The 18,092-nt window shown below is 46.0% G+C and overlaps 1 pseudogene; it reads right to left on the bottom strand.

Moving 5' to 3' along the window:
• Positions 1–5,401: 5,401 nt before the first annotated feature.
• LOC146975262 (E3 SUMO-protein ligase ZBED1-like) lies at positions 5,402–6,874 on the bottom strand (annotated as a pseudogene).
• Between the last annotated feature and the right edge of the window lie 11,218 nt (positions 6,875–18,092).

The following is an 18,092-nucleotide window of genomic DNA, read 5'->3' as shown; positions in this document are numbered from 1 at the left end:
GCACGGAGCCCGAGAAATACAGTATACAGTCATATGTAAACTAGTAGAACTCAGTCGCGGGTCTGATTGGAAGGTTCGGCGGGCCGGATGCGGCCCGCGGGCCGCCTATTGAGTACCGCTGAGATAGAGCGTCTTCTATGAAAGGTGCTCTGTTTGTGTCTGTCGCTCTTCTGACACTCGCATTTCTGGATCAAAGGGCTCGTGTAAGATAAATATATACAACAATTATTGTTCTATTCACAAAACCACCATCGGGGGCGGGGGGGGCGCCACTAAACAACAGTAACACAGTCACACCGTGCCGTGTCACAGCCTCTCGCCGCGGAACGTGAGGGTCTGTCGGCCACAGCGGCTCGGGAACACCGGTCCCACCGGTGGTCGCGGTCCGTCTGTGGTACGGGTCGGTGATGCCGGTCTGCTTTGGCCCAGAGACCATCAGATTTTACCGCGGGAGGACTTTGGGGAGGACACGGTGTTGCTCGAGATGAAGACCGGGCGGGACTGTCGGCTGAGAGCTTCCTGTTTCAGCTCCGAGCTGCTGCTGCAGCCTCGCGGGTGAGAGCAGAGCAGCTGCTGCAGCCTCGCGGGTGAGAGCAGAGCAGCTGCTGCATCCACATGCAGAACTCCGTTTGCAAAAGCCGAATTATGATAAAAACTTCCAGATCATGAGCTGTCATGAGTTTTTGATCTTCATCTATTTCAGTTCTGCTCGTCGTAGAGTCCCCAAATTTACATATAATGTGTATTAAAGTGTCTAATTTCATAATTTAAAAAAAAAGCAAAAAACGTAAAATCTCGTTTTTGGCACTCAACGCATGGGAACGAAAAACGAGAAATTACGTGGTTGGCACTCAATGAGTTAAGGGCGCTTTCACATCTTAATTTTTTTTGGACCAAAGACTCCGTCTTTAGTCCGGACCGTGGTCCGGGGGAGCTTTCACACCTGTCAATTTGATTGGAACGATCTGGAAAATCCGGACCAAACGAGGTAGGTGTGAAAGCAGGGTTCGACAATAACGGTTGCCCGATTGCCCGGGGCAAGTAAAAATTACCAGCGGGCAGGTAGAACCTGCGCGGACTTGCCCGGTCGGGCAAGCACCGACTCAGATTTTATTATTTTTTATTTTCAGACTTTTAATGCATTTATTTTGAAAGGAGAGCTGGAGAGAGACGGGGGAGAGGGAGAGAGTGAGAGGGGGGGTTGACGCGGAGCAAAGGCACTGTCAGGTGGGATCGAGCTGGGTCGCTGCAGCGGGTGCTCTACCAAGTGAGATAGGCTGTACGTCGCTCGCGGCTCGCCGTATTTAATCGGCGATTTCACCGAGCATTTCACTGACGGTGAGCGGCCTGACGCTGCTTCATTAACGCCGCCGCTGTTTGAGACTCGGGGCAGACGCACACAACAGTCACCCGTTACCGTTTAGTTAGCGACGAGCTAACGTGCCCTTTTTAGGTTATAATCCTGTTGTCAATAAACACACGTGGAGACGGCACTTCAACCAGGGGTGTGAAACATGCGGCCCGCGGGCCAAAACCGGCCCAACAGTGGGTCCAATCCGGCCCTCAGCAAGTGTGAAAATTTTAAATTGCACATATTTTTATCAAGAAATTTCAGGTGGTTCATAATATGTTTTGTAAAAGGATAGTTCATTAACTGTAAACATCTTAATAATGTACTAAAACAGAGGAAAAATAAAAATTTTAAAATATATGTTTAGGCTATCATGCTATTGTTTTACTGGTTAGGCCTACTTGAGATCAAATTGTGCTGTTTGTTACCCCTGAACTAAATTGAATTTGACACACATGATTGGCTGTTTGCCTGTCACTGTTGTTTCAATGTCCCACATCCTTGAGTTTTACAGGGGCAACTCAATAAACTAGAGTAACATGGAAAAGTCTAGGCTATTTCCAGTAGTTCAAGTCAAATGGCCCCATTCAAGTATTGAGAGCATATAGATGGACATGAACATTTTCATATTAAAAAATATTTTTTAAATTGGTCTTTTCTAATATATATATATATATATATTTAGATACTGCATTAATACTGAAGCTAAATTGTCCACTGCAGCATGTGAATGCAATGAAAAGAATAAAATCTGATTGGAGGAGCCAGCTATCTGTTAAAATGTTGTCCAGGTTAATGTTTTTAGCCGTTAAAAGGCCCTTCAGTTCAAGATTTCAACTGTGATCAGGCATTAAACAGGTGGCTCACCTGTTCAGATAGGGCATGGAGGGTGTAACTGCTACTGGTCAAATAATGTGAAATAGCAGTTAATTTTACATGTCTGCAATGATTGCCATTTAAATGCAATTATAGATAATAATAAATACTGCTTTCTGAAGAAAGAAGTGTTGTGTAGTGTTGTGTATAGTCAACAGGAAGGATTTTAGTAAGATATAGGCTAAGTCATGAGCAAAAGTATGCACCACACAACCAGAAAAAAAAACCTAGGCAGGGCAAGTAAGAATTTAGATGGGGCAAGTAGATTTGAAAGGTACTTGCCCGACAGGGCAAGTACGAAAAAACCTTAACGTCGGACCCTGGAAAGCCCTTTAAGAGTAAGTTGGAGCGGACCACGAGCACCCACAGCTTTGGATGAGGAAAAGCCGACACAAAGATCAAGGGTTAAAGCAAAAAAAAATCTGTGATTTTGCATTCTGAAGCATTCTGGTGTACTCTGAGAAGAACATGAAGGGAACATTTGTTTCAGATAAAAAAAGCACGTTGAGTAGGCCTACTGACTGAGGTTCCTATCATTGTAAGGCAACAAGGCAAGAATGGCTGGAGTGTATGAAACTTAAACTGAACTCAGAACTGGTCTAGTGGGGAGCAAAAACAAATCTCTAAATCTAGGGTTCTGGACCAGCCATTCAAGGGCCTGTTTCCTCTGCTATTTGTCCATGCAGCGGTGTACTGTATCGTGGACATGCACGGTAAAAAAAAAAGAAAAGAAACCAAATGCGCGCCGTTACGTCCGCTCGGACCGCGACCACTCGGAACAACAGGTCCGCTCATGCCGACGTCAACAGCGGCAAGAGACCCAACCTATGGACCCAACGCTACTACGTACCGGTATCTGCCTCCAGCGGGTGACAGTTACGTCACCGGGCTCATACGAGCAGGCAGGCCAGGGTTGCCAGAAAAATATCCCCCACAATCTTAGTTTTTTCCTTCACTGATTAGTGGGAGAAATTACCGAACGGGAGCCGGCTCGTGCTCGCACCCCCCCTGGAGAGTGCCCCGCCTTCTCGTTGAGAACCACTAGGCTAATACTATGGTCTGGCTAGTTTTATTGGTTGATAGCAGCATTAGTAAACCACAACAAAAACACGTGTTGCCCTTTTTTTTCTCCCCTCATTTTTTCCCATTGACGGAAATCTGTCGTGGCAACGGAGAACTTTACCCCTGAAAGATTCAGGTGAAATGAGATGTTGTGACATCTGGTGATTCTTGAAGGAGAATAGGGGGGTTTGTTGCCATCGCAAGTGACGCTCAGTTCTTTCTTTGCATCTCAGTTACTCAGGTGGGAACCGGTCGTATATTGATGATGTTTTGTGTATTTGCAGCAAGTTTTGTGTTTTCTTCAATTGAAAACACAGGTCTGTCAGTCACTCTGCTCTGCTGTAAGCCGAGGAGAAAACTTTCCTTGTATCCTACAACCTTTATCCAATGAGGAGAGAGAACGGCATAAAGGGGCGGCCCTCTCTGTGTGTGCAGCCAAGGGATTCACGTGAATGTGGTGACGTAGGGACAAGGGCGGGGACTGCTAACTCCATCCGCTGACAGGAAGTTAGCCAAAATGACCAGATCGCTTACTTCTGCTTTAAAGCCACTGTCCTTCTTTCCCTGTTGATTTCCTGTTTTATTTTGTAGTCAGTGTCTTCTCTTCCTGTGTGCTCCCTGCTGTGATTACCCAACGTGTCTTGTGATAGAATGATTTCATGAAAGAGTGATGTGTGGTTAAAACACATAATAAATAGCAGAAATTAATAATTGTGTCTCAGTAACAGTGTCTCAGCTGAAGGTGAAAATGTCACAGACAGGACAGAATATAAATATTTGTTTTAGCTGTTAAATGTGGAGCCAGTGACGTTTTCTGTCACAATAAATCAGAAGTGAATTTGTCCTGAAAAGAGACCAAACACTGCACTCACTGGTAAACTGTGTGTAGAGACAGAAGTGACCAGAGCTCGTTCAGGAGGTCGTCATCTCTCTGAAACCTTGGGGATGAGTCAGACTTGGTTATTTCACTTCAGTAGTTTCCTCTTGATGTATTTACTTGTATTAAACCCCCTGCTGGACAGTAAGTGACATCACAGCACTATTATAGCTGTTGGACTACCAATAACTGTTTATAATAAGAATTATTACCCCTCCTTGAACCACCACCTTACCGTGGTGGAGGGGTTTGAGCACCCGAATGATCCTGGGAGCTATGTTGTCCGGGGCTTAATGCCCCTGGTAGGGTCTCCCAAGGCAAACAGGTCCTAGGTGACGGGTCAGACTAAGAGCGGTTCCAAAACCCCTCATGAGTGGAACAATATCAAGGACATTCACGTCGCCCGGATCGGCGTCACCGGGGCCCCACCCTGGAGCCAGGCCTGGGGTTGGGGCTCGCAGGCGAGCGCCTGGTGGCCGGGTCTCTGCCCACGGGACCCGGCCGGGCCCAGCCCGGAGGAGCGACGTGGGCCCGCCTTCCAGTAGGCCCACCACCCGCAGGAAGGACCATGAGGGGCCGGTGCCGTGTGTTTTGGGTGGCAGCCGTGGGCGGGGGCCCCGGCGACCCAATCCCCGGACAACGACTCTGGCTTTAGGGACATGGAATGTAGGGCTGCAACTAACGATTATTTTGATAATCGATTAATCTGTCGATTATTTCTTCGATTAATCGGATTTTTAAAAAATGCACAAATTTTATTTACATTATAGGGAAGAGAAGAACGAGGAGACGAGTTGGTTCTCAGTTTGATCCAGCACATCGCTGGCATCATTTATTTCTTTCTCAAATAGCCATAGACTAAAACAAAATACATACAAATGTATGCTGTACAATGTGTGCAAAGATATACCGGTAGGCTTTTTTTTTTTTTTTTATTAAAGTGCACAAAAAAGAGGTATTTTACGTTGCTTGAATGGACCTGAGCTGTGTAAACAATAATAAATTATAAAAAAGTAAAAAATGAAATCACTGAAATCACTGTTAACAGGATTTTTCTACATCAAATGGCTCTAACAACAGGCCATGAACCTTAAAGGTGGATTGTTTATGCAGACTCACTCACTCACTCACTCACTCACTCACTCACTCACTCACTCACTCACTCACTCACTCACTCACTCACTCACTCACTCACTCACTCACTCACTCACTCACTCACTCACTCACTCACTCACTCACTCAGAGAACAGCCGCTCAGATGGTGTGGAAGTGCCAGGGATGCATAAGTAGGACTTTGTCAGCCTGGCCAAGGTGGGATACCTGTCCTCATTAGCCTTCCACCAATCTAATGGACTTTCTTCTTTGGCAAGGGGCTTCTCTCCGAAGTAGGTGAGTACTTCATTGCTCACTTGACTCTGGAGGTCCACAGCTTCCCCCTCTCTGTTCTCTTCTTCACCATCAGAATCCAGGAGTGAGTCCAGTAAAGAGACAGGAGCTGCAGGTTTAGCTGCTGCAGCAGCTGTAGTGGTGGAGGTGGCACTGGTTATTTGGTTACAGCCACGTTGCTGCTCATCCATCGCCCTTCTTTCTTTGAGTGCCAGGCTGTGCACTTTGTTTTGCACGTGCAGGACTTCCTCAGGTTTTAGAAACTTAAGTCTCTTGAAAAGTGTGAACCTCGGGTCCAGGGCAGTTGAGAGGATCACTGTGTTTGGTGCTGTGTCTGAAAAAGCAGTCTCCCTCTTCCATCGCTGTTGAAGCTGCTCCATAGCAGTGACTTGGAAAGCCCGCATTGGTGCTGACTCGAAGGCAGCACTCTGGGTGGACTTGAGTAGCCCCTTCACAAGTGGCGGAACTGCAGAGATGGTTATGTATTTCTCCCCACTCATGAAGACAGTGGCACATTCAAAAGGCTTAAGAGCTGTAGAAAGTTCTTCCAGCAGGCTCCACTGGTCAGCTTTCAAATCCAGGTACCTTTTGCCCCTCTGTGTGACAGAGGGGTCCGAAAGTGTTGCCGTTACAGGCCATCTTTGCTCAATCAGTCGCTCAATCATATAGTATGTGCTATTCCATCTGGTGCTTACATCCTGCACAAGCTTTTTTATTTGCTCAGGTGGGTCCATTTGTTTCTGTTTCTCTTTTAACTTCTAACTTTTTTTAAAATGTTCCACAAGACATCTTGCTGCCCCGAGAGCCTTATCAATGCTTGCGTGCTTGAGTGCAGAGTTGATCACAAGTTGCAAGGTATGGCCTGTGCAGCGTACAGAGGACCACCCATGCTTCTCCTCCAGTATGTTTGCCGCTGCCACAACATTGGCCCCATTGTCATGCACAATGGCAATGATCTTGGTAGGAGGAATTTTAAACCTGGCTACTCCTTCCTCCAACCACTCAGCGATGTTGGCTGCAGTATGTCTGTCCTGCAGTGGCATGGTGGTAAGGCAAACTGACTGCATGTTCCAATCATCTGTGATGAAATGGCATGTAATGCCAAGGTAGGCTTCGGTGGCTACACTTGTCCAGGCATCAGTGGTGAGAGCAATCTTGCTGCTGCTGTTGTTTATTGCAGTCATCACTTCCTGGACTGTCTCTTGATGTTTCCTCTCCATCAGCTTTGTAAAATGGGTCCTTGAGGGAAGAGTGTAACCAGGCTGCAGGGTGTGGATCATTGCTTTGAAGCCATCATCTTCCACCATTGATAGTGGCCTCATGTCGGTCACAAGCATGTTGAGGATGCTATCTGTCAAAACAGCTGCTTGCCGTGGTGTACATGGTGCATTATTCCCCACCACGAAGCCACTCATGGTGAGTTGTTTTTGTCTGAAATTAGAAAGACTGTATGAGTATGCATAAAAGCACAATTATTAATTTACATAAAATTTAATACATGCCTCGTTGTTTTAGTTAATTATTATTGCTTATGTAAAGGCCAGTAACCCAAAGGGCAAGTACAGACTAGACTTTTGACAACACGCACGCACGTGCACACACACACGCACACACACATACACACTTAACTACACGCACACACACACGCACGCACAATAAATAAGGGACAGGAGTCAGGACTAAATACAGAATTATATGAGAACAGACTGAAAGCTTAGCGGGCCAGCTAAACATTCGTTTCACAGTAAGTAGATCGTTTCGTTTATCTAACGTTAATACCCACTGTTTGCTTGCCATCCAGCTTGACAAGCATAGCTTAGCCGCTAACGTTAGCCTTGTATTGCGTTACGTTAGCCGGGTAATCTTGTCGAGCAAACAGCGGCTATTACAGTTAGATAAACGAAACGAACTACCTGCTGTGATATGAACGTTTCCTCACCGCTACGCACATGAGTCTAATCTTTTGTTTAATGAAAATCAAGATGAAGATTTTGTAGTAACATTAGCTAACTTACCCAGCCGAGCTCCCTTCCCCGGCGGCGTCATCCATGGCACCGACATGTTTCCTTTATGCTCTCGCATTACGGTTGTGCTCCCATGCCAAGCCAGGTTCATTTTGCATAATTTGCAGCTAACACTTTTTTTCGTTTTTGTCAAAGTGAAGTGCTCCCACACTTTTGATGACTTTGGTCTTGCGGTTTTCTCCCCCTTCGCCATGTGTGTTTTCTTTAAGCGCCGCTGTGCTCAGACAAGGTAAGTGACGTAGAGGCTCCGCGACACAGCCAGTGACAGGAATTTTTTTTTTTTTTCTTTCTAAGCCAGTGACAGGCTGCGACCAGGCTGCGACACAGCAACTGATCTGCAAAACAAACGGCTCTGCGGGCCAAGTTAATCGCTACCCAACGAATCGATAATCAAATTCGTTGCCAACGAATTTAATAATCGATTATTATCGATTTTATCGATTAGTTGTTGCAGCCCTAATGGAATGTCACCTCGCTGGGGGGGAAAGAGCCTGAGCTCGTGCGGGAGGTTGAGAGGTATCGGCTAGAGATAGTCGGGCTCACCTCCACGCACAAGGCAAGGCACCGGGGGTGGATGAAATCCGCCCTGAGTACCTCAAGTCTCTGGATGTTGTGGGGCTGTCGTGGCTGACATGCCTCTGCAGCATCGCGTGGCAGTCGGGGACAGTCCCTCTGGACTGGCAGACCGGGGTGGTGGTCCCTCTCTTCAAAAAGGGGGGCCGGAGGGTGTGTTCCAACTATCGGGGGATCACACTCCTCAGCCTCCCGGGGAAAGTCTATTCCAGGGTACTGGAGAGGAGAATTCGGCCGATAGTCGAACCTCGGATTCAGGAGGAACAATGCTGTAAAGGCCAGTATTACTGCCATCTAGTGGTCAGTTTTCTGGGGTATAAAATGGAGGAGGCCACTGTCACCTGTAAGCTCTTCCTGTGGGTGTGTGCGCTCACCTGTGCACATCACCATCATCTTCCCTTTGTTCTCCCCTGGTTGGCTCAGTGTTTGTGCTGCTGGCTTTGTTTGAAGCATGTCCGTGGCTCGTTGAGTGAGTTTTCTTTGTTGAATTATTTGTAATTTTGTGTTGGTGCAGGTTCCCTTATAGTTTGGTTTTGTTCTGTTATCAGGAGACAGTGACACACAGTATAGACGGCACCTTCCATCCTCCTATTAGCCCCTTGGTTTGTGGAACAAGGTGTGTATCTTAATTTTGGGCCAGTACTTTATTTTTGATGTTTTGTTTTATTTTTTGTTTTGTGGTGATGCCGTTCAAATTATATTTTTATTCCTTAACTAAGGTTTTAGTGATTTTGTAATGGGTTAATAAAATGTAGTTTTGTTTGTTTGTTTGTTTTTATAGAAATTGGGTGCTTTTGAATCTGTGTTGGGGAAGTGGTATGTGAAGTGCAATGTGTTAAACTTTTTCTTCTTGTGTTTTTTGTATATTCCCTCAGTTTTCACGGTGCTACACCAAAGCAATAAACTCATGCACCCGTAAGGAACTCTCCGCCTCCTTTATTGGGAACCAAGGGCCGCTACAGTGAAAACTTGACCATCACGTCCGAGCCATCCTCGTCGTCCTTTGTCAGCAGCCGACACAGCCCACGCAGCCTGCACTTTGGCACACACGCAGTAAATGAACAGTAACCCATCTTCTAAAGGTACAGCCAAATGCAGTAAGAGACACTGGACTGAAATAATAAAGAAACGGGAGAAAGAAAGAAAATGGAGCAACGCACTGAATGTTGTTTTTGAGTTAAATGTCAAGAATAAACATGAAGTAGAAATTAAATGTTTCAAGGGTTAAGAGTCAAATACACGGTAAAGGCCACAGTAGCCCATGTATTTTATCCGTGAATGATACACTTACAATGTCTCTTTACATGAAAATGTTGAAAGGGTAAAGAGCAATATAAGTTTTTATGCATAGCTGTTGTGTGTTCATTTGGCTACAGTTATGATATTTTATTGTTAAATAATGTGTGAAGGCATCACCTTGTGAACTAAATGAACCACAGCCCAGATATCTGAACACAAACCTTTAATACAACAAGCCTCATAAAATGTCACTCAAATCACAAAAGATGGACAACATTAACGGTCAATCATCCAGGTCCAGCTCCCGTGAAAGAACTTTAACAGACGAGGGTCGGGAGCTGCGAGAAGAGAGGGCTAAACAACATGAGAAAGACTTCAGTAAAGCATACAGCTTTTGGAAACAAATAGCAAGAGACTCCAGGACAAAACTGAAGGCATTTTGTGCACTGGACGACCTTGACAATATTCAACAAAACATAAAAACTGAACATGACACAGTGAGTGAACTATATGAGCCTTTCAGACGCAACTGTACTTCCACCCCAGAAATCACCAAGAAAATGGATGCCTGCATCTCCCTCACAGCTGAGATTTGTGACATTGTGTGTAAAAGAAAAGGAACTATTGAAAATATGTTTAATGATGAATTGGAAAAGGAGAGGGTGAGGGAGATACTAAACAAAAATGAATATGGCTCCATTTTTGGATATACTAGTTGAAACAGTAATCTCGGAGGTGCCCTCTAATAAACAAGCTGAAGATGAAGCAGGTCCCTCAGTAAAACCCGAAAAGGTGGGAGCAATGCAGAAAACAAAGACACCTTCAGTCCACTCTTCTCTCTCCATGGTCTCTAGCAAACGAGCGGAGGCCGAAGCAGAGCTCTTAGTAAAATTGGAAAAGGCAAAGGCAATGCAGAAAATACAAGCTGAACAAGCAAAATTGTGCCAAATGGAAAATGAATGGAAACTGAGTGAAGCAAGAATGGTGGCAGAAATAAAACAGAAGGAGGCTGAAATGCACTTAAAACGAGAAGAAGGGAAACTGAGATTAAAACAGTTGAAAATGAGGTGGAAATAGCAGCAGCCCGGGTAAGAGCCTATAAAAATCTTGAAGGCAGTGTGAAGAATCAGGAAGAAGAGAGTGGACCTGCCGAGATGCATCATAGGATGGAGTTCAGCTATCCACTAAACCCACAGGCCACGCCTTTTCAACTTCAGACACCTCCTCCAATGACAAGTCAAGACACAGTCAATCTAGCCCAAGCTATTGCAAGCTCCTTGAGTGTAACCAGGCTGTCTCCCCCTGAACCATTAACATTCTCTGGCGACCCTTTAAAATTTATTGACTGGAAGATCTCCTTCATGGCACTTATTGACCAGAAGCCCCTCCCAGCTTGTGAAAAGATGCTCTATCTCAAACACTATCTTGCAGGAGAAGCACGCAAGGCTGTTGAGGGATTCTTTTACAGAAATTCTGAAGATGCCTATCACAGTGCTTTGGCTTTGTTGCAGGAGAGATATGGAAATCCTTTCATTGTTCAGAGGGCCTTCCGCGACAAACTTTCGAAATGGCCCAAAATCAGTGCAAGTGACCCTTTAGCCCTCAGAGAATTTGCAGACTTCTTAAAAGGCTGTGCTGAGGCTATGCCCCATGTTAACTCATTGAGTGCCAACCACGTAATTTCTCGTTTTTCGTTCCCATGCGTTGAGTGCCAAAAACGAAATTTTTCGTTTTTTGCTTTTTTTTTAAATTATGAAAATAGACACTTTAATACACATTATATGTAAATTTGGGGACTCTACGACGAGGAGAACTGAAATAGATGACGATCAAAGTCACATGACAGCTCATGATCTGGAAGTTTTTATCATAACTCAGCTTCTGCAAACGGAGTTCTGCATGCAGCTGCGCCGCAGCTGCTCTGCTCTCACCCGCGAGGCTGCAGCAGCTGGGAGCTGAACCAGGAAGCTCTCAGCCGACTGTCCCGCCCGGTCTTCATCTGGAGCAACACCGTGTCCTCCCCAAAGTCCTCCCGCGGTAAAATCTGATGGTCTCTGGACCAAAGCAGACCGGCACCACCGACCCGTACCACAGACGGACCGCGACCACCGGCGGGACCGGTGTTCGCGAGCCGCTGTGGCCGGCAGAGCCTCACGTTCCGCGGCGAGAGGCTGTGACACGGCACGGTGCGTCTGTGTTATTGCTGTTTAGTGGCGCCCCCCCCGCCCCCGATGGTGGTTTTGTGAATAGAACAACAATTGTTGTGTATATTTATCTTATACGAGCCCTTTGATCCAGAAATGCGAGTGTGAGAAGAGCGACAGGCACAAACAGAGCACCTTTCATAAAAGACGCTCTATCTCCTTTTCTAGAAAAAAAGGAGGGATTTTGGTGAAACCCAGCCATGTTTAGCTTGACTTTTCTCAGGAACGGAGGCACGTAGAAACAAACGGTTTGTGGCCATTTGAAGGATAAAGTTAAACCTTTCAAATGAGCTACAGTATGTGTTGGTGGCAATAATATAGAATACACTATGGCTCTAAAATAAAAAGTCAAATATGGTCTAATTTGCCGGTACACTTGACTAAAACTTTGGAAAGGAGCGCGGCACTCAATGAGTTAAAGGGCTAGCCATCTTAAATGATTGTGAGGAAAATCACAAACTACTTCAGAAATTGCCAGACTGGATTGTACGCAGATGGAGCAGAATTGTTGTAGATGAGTTGGATGTGTCTGGTGACTACCCAAGCTTTTCTCATTTTACAGATTTTATGCAAAAGGAAGCTCGGATAGCATGTAACCCCATTGCATCCCCATTTTTGATTAATTTCAAAGTCATGGATGACAGATCACCCAAAAGAGCAAACACTTTAAATACAAGTACTCAGTCTAACAACTCCTCTGCTGTGGTACATGGAACATCGTATTTTAAGCCCAAACCACCTTGCCCAGTCTGTGAGAACGAAATGCATGGAATCGCTAAATGCCCTACCTTCGCAGAAAGAACCATTGAAGAAAAAAGGCAATTTATTCGAGAAAACCAACTTTGTTTTGGCTGCCTGTGGAAGGGGCATGTTGCAAAGGATTGCAAAAGGCGACACACATGTGGCACATGTGGCCGCCAACATCCGACCTGCCTTCATGAAGAGAAGGGGGCCGCATTGATGGCAGCCTTGGAATCAAATTCCAATCCCATCGAAGATGACAGAAGTCAGGAAGTCCACAATGCTCTGTCCCACACCGTGACTCGAAGTTCTGCCTCCACCTCTAATATTGTGCCTGTATTTTTGTCATCAGTGAAAGAGCCAAGAAAAGAGATACTCACTTATGCTTTATTGGATGCACAGAGCGATTCAACCTTTATTTTGGAAGATTTGCTGAATAGACTTAATGTGAATGCATCGTCAGTCCAATTGAAATTAAGCACAATGACAGCTGTCAACACTGTCGTAGAGAGCAAGATTGCCCACGGTCTTCAAATTAGAGGAATTTGCTCTGAAACCCAAATTCAGTTGCATAAGGCTTATTCTAGGGATTTTATCCCAGTAGATAGATCGCATATCCCAACTGCCAAGACAGCCCTGCAGTGGCCACATCTGAGACACCTGGCGGACAAACTTTCACCACTGCAGGACTGTGAAGTGGGGCTGCTGATTGGATATGATTGCCCATCAGCACTGGCACCTCTGGAGGTCATCAGAGGTGTTGGAAATGAACCTTTTGCACAGAGAACAGAGCTTGGGTGGAGTATAACAGGATCGTCTAATCTCCATATCGAAAGATTGGACACCCAGAGTTTTGTACACAGAGTTGCAGTGAAGGAAATGCCAATGCCATCAGCCACTGCTGATCTTAATATTCTTGAAATGGACTTAAATGAAAGGGGACACAAAGACAAGTATGTGTCACAAGACAAGGATCGCTTCTTCCAACTCCCTAGCAACAACGTAAGGCAGAGAGATGACGCACATTATGGGATCCCCCTCCCCTTTAAGAGCAGCACTCCATCCTCATTACCGAATAACAAAGGGTTGGCTATTGTTCACCTGCAACCAAAGTCTTGTGGAGTCTCCCTTAGTGGTGCTCTTCTGCCTGGTCCAGACCCAATTAACTCATTGGTGGGAGTCCTTTGTCGCATTCAGAAGGAAGCTGTGGCTGTGGTGTGTGATATTAAAGGGATGTTTCTTCTGTTTTCTGTCCCACTTGGAGTACAGAACTATCAGAGGGTTCTTTGGTGGGAGCATGGAGATCAGAAATCATCAGAGAAACCCACAGCCGTTGAAAGGCTTATCCAGAAGTTGTTGTTCCTTTTTGAGAATGATTGACTCTGCGTTCTATTGTTATGGTGGCCTGTTAAAATTGTAGTTCAATGCAAGTATGTCAAAGTGATGAATCTGAGCTTTCAAGTATCGTAATTTATTATTTAAAAATCATGTATGATTCTTGTGGTAATAAATTCATCATGCATGATTGGTGGGAGTGTAAAGGCCAGTATTACTGCCATCTAGTGGTCAGTTTTCTGGGGTATAAAATGGAGGAGGCCACTGTCACCTGTAAGCTCTTCCTGTGGGTGTGTGCGCTCACCTGTGCGCATCACCACCATCTTCCCTTTGTTCTCCCCTGGTTGGCTCAGTGTTTGTGCTGCTGGCTTTGTTTGAAGCATGTCCGTGGCTCGTTGAGTGAGTTTTCTTTGTTGAATTATTTGTAATTTTGTGTTGGTGCAGGTTCCCTTATAGTTTGGTTTTGTTCTGTTATCAGGAGACAGTGACACACAGTATAGACGGCACCTTCCATCCTCCTATTAGCCCCTTGGTTTGTGGAACAAGGTGTGTATCTTAATTTTGGGCCAGTACTTTATTTTTGATGTTTTGTTTTATTTTTTGTTTTGTGGTGATGCCGTTCAAATTATATTTTTATTCCTTAACTAAGGTTTTAGTGATTTTGTAATGGGTTAATAAAATGTAGTTTTGTTTGTTTGTTTGTTTTTATAGAAATTGGGTGCTTTTGAATCTGTGTTGGGGAAGTGGTATGTGAAGTGCAATGTGTTAAACTTTTTCTTCTTGTGTTTTTTGTATATTCCCTCAGTTTTCACGGTGCTACACCAAAGCAATAAACTCATGCACCCGTAAGGAACTCTCCGCCTCCTTTATTGGGAACCAAGGGTCGGGAGACAATGCGGTTGTCGTCCTGGCCGGTTGTCGTCCTGGCCGTGGAACGCTGGACCAGCTCTATACCCTCCGCAGGGTGCTCGAGGGTGCATGGGAGTTTGCCCAACCAGTCCACATGTGTTTTGTGGACTTGGAGAAGGCTTTTGACCGTGTCCCACGTGGCATCCTGTCGGGGGAGTATGGGGTCGGAGGCCCTCTGCTGAGGGCTGTACGGTCACTGTATGATCGGAGCAGGAGTTTGGTTCGGATGGCCAGCAATAAGTCAGACCTTTTCCCGGTGCGTGTTGGACTCCGGCAGGGCTGCCCTTTGTCACCAGTTCTGTTCATTATTTTTATGGACAGAATTTCTAGGCGCAGCCAAGGGCTGGACGGGGTCCGGTTCGGGAGCCACTTGATTTCATCTCTGCTTTTTGCAGATGATGTGGTCTTGTTGGCTCCCTCGAGCCAGGACCTTCAGCATGCACTGGGGCGGTTTGCAGCCGAGTGTGAAGCAGCTGGGATGAGAATCAGCACCTCTAAGTCCGAGGCCATGGTTCTCAACCGGAAAAAGGTGGTTTGCACCCTCCAGGTCGGGGGAGAGTTCCTGCCTCAGGTGGAGGAGTTTAAGTATCTTGGGGTCTTGTTCACGAGTGAGGGAAGGATGGAACGCGAGGCTGACAGGCGGATCGGTGCAGCGGCCGCAGTAATGCGGTCGTTGTATCGGTCCATTGTGGTGAAGAAGGAGCTGAGCCGAAAGGCGAAGCTCTCGATTTACCGGTCAATCTACGTTCCCACCCTCACCTATGGTCATGAACTCTGGGTCATGACCGAAAGAACGGGATCCCGGATACAAGCGGCCGAAATGAGCTTCCTCCGCAGGGTGGCGGAGCGCTCCCTTAGAGATAGGGTGAGGAGCTCTGTCACCCAGGAGGAGCTCGGAGTAGAGCCGCTGCTCCTCCACATCGAGAGGAGCCAGCTGAGGTGGCTCGGGCACCTGTATAGGATGCCCCCTGGACGCCTCCCTCGTGAGGTGTTCCGGGCATGTCCCACCGGGAGGAGGCCCCGAGTAAGACCCAGGACACACTGGAGTGACTACGTCACTCGGCTGGCCTGGGAACGCCTTGGGGTCCCCCCAGAAGAGCTGGAGGAAGTGTCCAGGGAGAGGGAAGTCTGGGGATCCCTGCTCCGACTGCTGCCCCCGCGACCCGGATTCGGATGAGTGGATGAAAATGGATGGATGGATGGAATAAGAATTATGAGTGTTTTATGTCAGCAACAGATAATTGTCATAGTATATGGTTCAGTTCACCTGGGAACATGTTGATTGTTGTTACTGTAGCTTACCTCCCTTATGTTACTTTGACCATATGCCTGTAATATTGTGTGTCTGATAAACAGGAGATTCTTTGATACTTCAGTTTGGACACATGTCAGTGTTTTGTACTTCACTTCTCATCCTGACTGAAGTTCAACACCTGTTCATCAGTTCACAACTAACACATTTATTTATTTAACGTCTTAAACTGTCTCAGTGGTGAAATTCAAGTGTCCTTCAGTCCAGGGGTTCTCAACTAGTCTCACTCTGGGACCCACATTTTCCCATGGTCATTAAGTCGCGACCCATTTTTATAGAATTCAAACCAAGATTTTTTTTTTTAAAGCCTTTAAAAACTAATTTTGCTCTTTATTGAGCAAAGTGCATTTCAGAGCACATGAATGAGACTGAGGAGGACCATGGCAACTGCCATGTACGGAAGTGAATTAAAAAATATCAAACTGCACAAAATGGAGAACAACAAAACAATATATTTGACTTCTAATGTATCTCTGCATTCAGAGCATATCCACAAAAGTGAATAAATATCAAATTGCACAAAATGAAGACCCACAAAACAAAACAAGATTCACTGCATTCAGGCCACATTAATAAGAAACTGATATATTTGCATTAAGAGCAAATGGAGCAAATAATAAGAAACTCTAGGACCATTTCAACTGCATGTGTTCACGTTATTTTTCAAAATAAAAGACATGTCTAACATCAGATGTGCATTAAATATTATTTACTTTTTTGACCAGCTGTCCGCGACCCATTCAGAACGGGTCCGTGACCCACTATTGGGTCCCGACTCACCAGTTGAGAACCACTGCTTCAGTCCACATACACTTTAAAAACATGTTACAGGAGCAGTTTGTTGGCTGTAACAGACTACATGTGGCTGAATTTAACAGGAATCAAAAAGCTTCACTCTCAGGCTATTTAATATTCAATGACTGAATGAATGTGAAAGAGTTTATAATACTTACCTCCAATCCTGGCTGTAGCACATAACTGCGGAGAACAGTGGAAAAATAGACTTAAAGCTATGGTCTACGATTTGGAGCATTGGTAATTATTATTAACATCGTTTATACAGCGATTATGGTCCTGTGGTCCGATATACACAATATAAATAGCAAAAAGAACCAAAAAAATCCATTCAGTCTATCAGCCGTGGGCCTGCATAGAAATTGACCAATGGGCGCCGCGCACCCCGTCCGGCTCCCACTGGCTCGTACCCTCCATCCAATCCCCTCGTCTCCCCTGCTCCTCCTCGACTCGCCTCGTCCCCACCCCCTTCCGCTTAGAAACTACAAGTAGTTGTAACCGCTCTGAGCTGCTCAGCCACAGACACATGACCCCACCACATGACCCCACCAATTCAGCCTCGTTACCGGCAGCTGGTGCACAGCGGCGGCGCCAGCCCCGATGCCGCCGCTGTGCACCAGCTGCCGGTAACGAGGCGGTATTAGTGGGCTAGCGTCGAGCACAGCCTCATGCTACAGGGAGACTCTTGGCGCTGGGTGACCCAGGACAGGGTGCTGTGTCTGGGGAAGAGGAGCAGGAAGAGTCGGGGCCTGGAGCTCCGCGGCACCGCAGTGCAGAGAGACCCGGTCAGGCTGCTGCAGCGGCGGTGCTGAGTTTATGTTGAACAGGTAATCTTTGGTTTTATTGTGGAAGTTGTGACTGTGAATATGACATTTTACTCCGCATTCAAAGCCGCGTTTGGTTTCTGCAGGCAGCAGGCTTGTTGCCTGCTCCGCTCTGCTCTGTGAGGGGAGGGGGGGGGGGCGTGTCGCGAGGAGGTCCCGAGGGGCGGGCCATACGAGCTCAGAGGGGAGGGGCGGGGGTGTGTGAGAGGTGCTTTTTTCAAATTTTTCTCATCCTCTTTCAAAACGTAGACCATAGCTTTAAGTCTCTATGCAATGATACAGGAAATATATAACTATAACTGTCAGCAGAAGTACTGTGTGAATTTCAACATAAAAAAGTAAGGCTCTCGTACTAATTTCATCTGATGAGTTGTAGTCCGTTACATACAATATTCACGTGTTAGTAAAAATGGAAACAGTTTCAACTAAACACTGATTCCTGATTATGATTAAAACAAATTAACCACAACATCAGTGACTGTAGGTTTAACACATCTGACTTTACTGAACATTATCTTTGTTGTTTGTCAGTGTTGTCATTGATGAAAATCCATGGTTCAAAGCCCCATGTGGTTCCTGTAAAA

Source organism: Trachurus japonicus, chromosome 13 (genome assembly GCF_045865225.1).
Source record: "Trachurus japonicus isolate A0001 chromosome 13, Traja_1.0".
NCBI lineage: Eukaryota > Metazoa > Chordata > Actinopteri > Carangiformes > Carangidae > Trachurus > Trachurus japonicus.
This window is presented reverse-complemented; position numbering and strand designations above follow the sequence as displayed.